Consider the following 6,760-nt stretch of genomic DNA (forward strand, 5'->3'; position numbering starts at 1 on the left):
TATTAAACGTTACAACAGGAAAACATCATTGAATTCCCACTATCATGGTTTTCCTAGCATGAATGTTTTTTTTGCAAAATTCAAGTAAGTAACCTTTGAAACTTTGCAAGTCTTTCGCAGAGCTTGTTCTAAGGAAAATTTCCAGCTCTACAAATCATCACTATATTATTAAGCATTATTCACTAATAAAAACCAATACAAACTAATCCAATCAATATTTTCATCGATCTGTTACAGGTGTAGGAAGGATCGCTGAATATTTCCCTTGCGAGCGAAGTGAGCAGAAATTTTTTGCAACAACGCCCTTTTTTAAGCTTAGAATACATTTCAGAATATATTTTGCAGTCTTTTCCTTTTAATCGTATAAATTGTTTTTAAAATGTTTTTAAAATAATAATAAACTGCACACACATTTATATTTAAAAACAGTAGATTTATAGATAGTATTTGATATTCAAATTTCTTTCTGGCAAAACAATTTCTTCAACTTTTGCAAGTTTCTAAATTTTTGTCACCTTCCTCAATTTCTTTTTGTTTCTAGAGCCTGCCTCCGGTAAGCGGCCGTGAGGCCGTGATGTTTCCTGACTCTGTCGCAAAGTAATGGCTAGCTTTGACCCTATAACTGAAACCCAGCTAGCACCCCCCCCCCCCCCTTCCAAGATTTTTAAGGCTAGATTCGCCACTGTTAACGAAATCTAATACAATGATCTGTTCAAGGTATAAATAGTTCACAAAAGTTTTTGAGGGGATACAAAGTTCTAATGGATAAACCAAGCTTTTAGCTGCTTAATATGATGAACTATAAGATCGGCTTCCTCGATTTGATGGCAAATTGTTTTTGGAGAGTTGATAAGTCTGTTCAATTAGTCTGCTTATTTAAAGAAGACTGTTCAGTTCAGTTATTTAATTTTAAAATCCCACAACATACCAAATTCAAATGAATGTCAACAAATACATCTAAAATTAACTAACATAAATTACAGTAATACTGTGCAATTAACGTATTTATATAGAATTGTGTATGGGAAGGGATTTCTTAAGGCATTGTATGGCAGGTGGGACAAGGGGGGTAATTGCCCACTTGCTGGTTAAATATCAGGGGCGCCAAAATGAATTTTGACCTTACAGGGGCACCCTAGCCAAATAACAAGGGCACGAAGACAATTTACGTAGAATAACTCAACAATACTAAAGTTGGAGACTGTAAAAAAAGCTTCAAACAGGGCAATGAATCACCTTGCAACATATAAATTCTTCTTCTTCTGCTTATCGTTAGAGGCGCAATTTCAAAAATTATTGGGAGGGTACAAGGAGTTTTGATATCCTGGAATGATAAGAAGATGCTAGGAAGAAAAACTTGGAAATTATTTTCCAATCTGCAGAAAATTATATTGACAGGATAAAGTATAAAAAACGATACCAGAAAATTGATTAAAACCATCAATGCTTTTAGCTTCTGGCGATTAAAACCTCCCTCAATAGTAAGGTTCGAGATTATGATTGTTGTGCAGTTTTATGATAGAGCCTCTACAACGATACTTAATTATTCTGTTAGATTTGACAAATAAATACATACTCTATTGGAAAATTTTCTATCACAACATGCCGGTAATTGACCCCCCCCCCTCATTTGAAAATATAAATCAACGTGCTTCCAAGTTCTTCAACTTTACGCTAGTGAAAAGAAATAAGCAAAAAACGGTTGTAACATGTTTTCATCAATTAAACAACTTTCTCCCTCTTAACTTCCATTCGGCTAAAAAGCATTCAAATGTAATATCTTCCATTAAGATTTTATTTTCATATGCCAGATATGCAAGATTGCCCTCTCTCTCCGTCTTCATAGAACGTCGCTGAGGGGAATCTATCCTTATTAATGCAGAAAACAAGCACTCTACACGTGTTGAAGTGAAGCCTGCAGTAACTGCAACTTTAAACAAATTTGTGAGAATGGGTGCACTTTCTTCATGTTCCTGTGCAAAAATTCTTGCGATAGTCGCTAGATCTATCTTTCCGAGCTCGTTTTTGGCCATTTAACATCTTTGAGTACCCCTAGAATAGACTCTGCATTCTGCTTGCAGATCCATTGAAGAAACACCAAGCCTAATTTTCTTAAGAACAGGAATTGTTGCTGCATATCTATACAGAGGCACCAGTGCCTTGTACTCTAGAAAATTAGACGAGCGTGGCGACAGCGCCTCCATAGCCTGCCATAAAGCTGTGTTGGCTGATGCAAACCTTCTGCTGAACTCCGCCTCAATCAGCTGCAGCGATTCTTTAAAGACTTGAAGCTTTGACCGTGGTCGACTCTCTGAAGGAATGTTCTCAGTGATGACAAATTCGCCAAAGCGCTTGGGAACAGATGCACTTCTTCGCTGAACGTTGCTGACCTCAGAGCATCTTATTGCTTTTCTGAATTCAGCAACCATTTTACTTTCGCATCGTTCCTTAAGGTCTTCTCTCACTGCTTTAATTACAGACAGCGCTATAACAATACTTTCACTAGAAGATTGAAGCTACTTCACTATGATGTTAATTGGAGTTAGAATGTTCATCAGCATGCAGTTTACAAAAATAAACATCCCATTGTCTTCATCACCCTCTAGCTGATGCAGCAGTCCTATAGCCAAACTATGATCTTCGCTTCTTAAACTCCTTGATTTTGATTTAGTGACAATTTTCAGCGCTTGGATTATGTCCCCAAAATTGAGATTCACGTGACTTGTGCTTCCGAAATGTCTTGACCGTGTTGAAAGCAGTCGTTTCAGAGCTGAACCCCCATAAGCCTCCAAAACAGCATATTTCTTGAAGAAGTTATACAAGCTGGAAACAATCTCAAAGTAGTCAGCTATTTCCTCAATGTTCTCCATAACCTACACAACAACTAACGATATTTTGTGAAGGAAGCAGTGAACGTGTTGAAAGCTTCAGAGTGGATCTAATAAATTTGAACACACCTTGCATTGACCGATCGGTTACTCGTTCTATGTTTAAAGACTTACTGTCGTTATTTATCGCCCTCGCTGAATTTTTGGCTGCCAATAATTCACTTGACAAATCAAGCTCAAGAGCGCGGTTTTCCATTTGCGCGGTGTTCTAAGATCTCTGAACAGTTCGATTCTACTGTAATGGCTGGTCGGCCTCAAAAGGAGGAGTCGTATTCGGCAAGGCTTACGTTGCTTGTTCAAAGGAAACGAAAGAGCGATATATCAATTGTCAAGCGCAATGTCATCATGCCAGAAATGGAGAATTTTTACAACGTTTGCTTGATATTTTCGAAGACATTTGTGACGAAGCTATCCAACAAGCCAATGATCATGATAGCCAGCCCGAAGATAAAGCGAATGTCGAAAGCAGGTCTATCGAAGGGATGCCAGAAACTGACAGAATACAAGGCATAGAATATGTTAATGTTATTCACAACACCAGTAGGAAAGTTATGTCTGATTCTGACAGGTAGGTTTTATGACATACTTGTTGGGCCTAAACATTCGTTTGGGCTTACTTGTGTTTAATAGGTCAAATCAATCAGTTGCAATGTGTTCAGGCATGTTCCAGGCTACGCAAACAGTTTCCCTTTTATCAAAGTTGTTATTTTTCTTCTTGAATGAGTTTTTTTACATTGTCAGTAACTGGTATCAAACAGAAAAGCGCTTCTAGTGTGTGACCCCCCAGGAAGGTTCCTTGCAACAAATGATCAAAACGAGGCTATCGGGCAATTTTTAACGACAGTAAGACTTTAAGCAGTGCTCTCTGATTTCACCGCTGGATGAAAGGAATCGGCACACCAGTCCCTAAATTTCCTGCCGGTTTTTGCCTGTGATGCCCTCTGCCATTATCGTGTAACGCTTTGCTTTGCTTATGTCCTCAGCTATTGATCTCTTTACAAGTGTCGCTAAAACTGAAATAACCTCGTTCTGAATATATGACGAAGTGTACTTAGCATTTTGTGGAAGTCGCTTGAAAATATCGCTCCATTTTGGTTTGGTCCCAAAGGAAAAAGAAATGGAGAAAATATTCTCAGATAAAATATATCACCGTCTTTAATATTTCCTTCAGAATCACTACGAGATGCCAAGCCGTTTCCAGCAAGAAATCGTGCGACATGAAACACTGTATACAACCATTTCATTCCTGTTGCTCTGATGTTATCTGTGAGACAGCATGAAGAATCGTTTTGTTGTCACGTTTGCGGCGTTCCATTTCCGCCCATAGAGCCTTGGCACTATGATGACTCTAGGATTGCTCGTGTTTTGCCAAGCCTTTTTTGTTGCGACTTGATTTCGCATTTTTCCAATCACGAAATCCAGTCTTTGTGAATGTCTTCTCTGATGAACTTGGCAAGAACAATCTGCATGGATAGCAATAACAGGAATCCATGTCTTGGTTGTACTCCAACTATTTGTAAGAAGCAAACCAACTCTTGTTGAATCTCGTATTAGTACCCCCTATATTGCGTTCCGGATAGGATGGAAGTAAAGGTTGGTTTTATTTCTGTATGTTGTCAAAAAATATCACAGTAGCAGTGTTAGACGAAGATACAGATGGAATGCCGAGCATATTGTCAAAGTCAACAGAATCAGCTGCAGATTGGGATGCAGAGGAAGGCGTTATTACACTTTAAATTGATTCACCTTTCTCCTCCGAACTATAGTCGCGCGAATTAATTTCTTATGTTGTCTGTGTGGTTGGAGTTGGTGATGGGTGCCTTTGACGTTTTCTTTTAAGAAAGTAGTCGTACATGGTTGCCAAACTGGTTGCCACATTACCAAACTTGTCTGGGCACTCTATCTCGGAGGCCCTATAATGGGGGATGGCATTGTTTAATTTTTTCATGATGATATCTTGCAATTATTTCATATTTCAAAATTAACAAAGCAAAGTATTTCGAAATTGTCGAATGTTCCATTCTGCCTTCAGGTGTCACGAAAAATTGGACCGACTCACATACAAAATGGACCGAGTCTTCAAAACCAATATTTGCAGCTACAAATATTGAAAATGCATAAAGAATAGGTGCATAAAAGTCAAATGAATTCCGTACTTAGGTAAAAAAATGGAAATAATTATCTTTGAACTGTGGAATCATTTGGTACTTTTAAGGGGAATCTAAGGACACTTGATGAAATATTTATCTTTGTTTTCTCAACTTATTTTTTGGGAACAACTAAATAAGAAACTCGAAAAACATACATGTACCAAAACTGATAGACTTAAGTCTTTTGCGTGGAGGGTACAACCTAAAGGGGCCAGTTATATAGACAGGCCTGGAAGAGACAATGAACTTGGAGGATTTTTGAACTTTGAATTTTAGGACATTTTCTTTGGCTCTACTAACCCCTAAGAGCCCTAACAATAAGCAAAATCAGTTGTTTAATGGATTTTTCATACTACAGTCATACTGTTATTTCTGGTCACTTACAGTCTTAGGTGCATTCAATAGAAAGAAATAATGCTAAAATAATGCTAATGCGAAGCTAAAGCTAAGTGAAATCAACTCTTACGATGTTCTCAAGAAGAAATCATGATAAATGCTGCAGATTGACTACATGATTCTAAGGAATAGATATTTTATAGACAAGGAATTTTGCATAACCATCTACCAACCAGCCTAACCGAAATTGTTAAGGTTTAAATCATTAAGCCTTGGGAACTTTCTGGCAGAAGACCGGAAGTCACGTCCACGTTACAAGCTTTTTTGATGGTATCATCAGATTCGAAAAATTCGAATGTCGCAATTTTGCTGTCCGTGCATTTTTCATGCCTCCAGTAAAGCGACTTCTGGTCAATTACCAGAATGTTTCCAAGGCTTAAAAAGATCAGTGGCCTTTACTTTTATGATTTAAACTTCCATCGAGTTTGAAAAAAAAACAGTTGGAGTGGACCAAATTCTCTTCACTGTTGCATTTTCGTGGCTTTTCATAATATTGCCTTATAGTTTTATCTTTTTGCGCAACTTTTAATCACTTTTAGTATTACTTATTGCCGCCATACTGAATTCAAAGATATGGTCAGAAACAATATTTTCAAGATAAGAATAATTTTTCGGTGAACATGTTAGCTTCCGATAAAAAAATTAAGAATGAACAATAGCTTTTTGAACATTATTATCAGTAAATAAATCCTGCATCTTAAATGGCTTACAAAACAATGGTTTGGTGGTCTTAGGAAGAATTCCTTGTAAGAATATGTGGAACAAAACAAGCAATGTAGATAAAAACATGTTTATATCTATTTCGTTGAGATAATATAAGCCAAAAATATTTGCGGTAGATTTTATGCTATTGGTATTTTTCCTAAACGTGAAGAAGTATGAAAAGCATTTTAAACCCCCAAAAAGATTGAAAAAACTAGAAGAACAACCCAGGTGTAATATGGTTGGTATCTTAACCGGTCTACAGATCAATAGTCACTTGAGTCAATGCTGATATCAAGTGGATAATTCTCACACAACATTTAAAGAGGTATTCAGTTATTTTGCTATTTCATATTTCATACTGGGAACCAAAGTTATTTCATGTTTCAAGACTTAAGAATCTAAATATTTATATTTTCATTCCAAAAATCTCAATCACTTGTTGCTGTTAAACTGACGTGTCTAGCCAGCAAGCAGGTATCAATTATCAGAGAAGGAACGTGAAGCACACGAGGAAATCAGTGAAGACACCTTTAACCCTTCAAGGGGCATTGTAGCAGATTTGCAACAAATTGTGGAAATGATTCCAACAAATCACTGGCCCGTAAATTACTAGTGATTTGT

This window comes from Rhopilema esculentum, chromosome 10 (genome assembly GCF_057945365.1).
Source record: "Rhopilema esculentum isolate cy_ngs chromosome 10, ASM5794536v1, whole genome shotgun sequence".
In the NCBI taxonomy this organism is placed as follows: Eukaryota; Metazoa; Cnidaria; class Scyphozoa; order Rhizostomeae; family Rhizostomatidae; genus Rhopilema; species Rhopilema esculentum.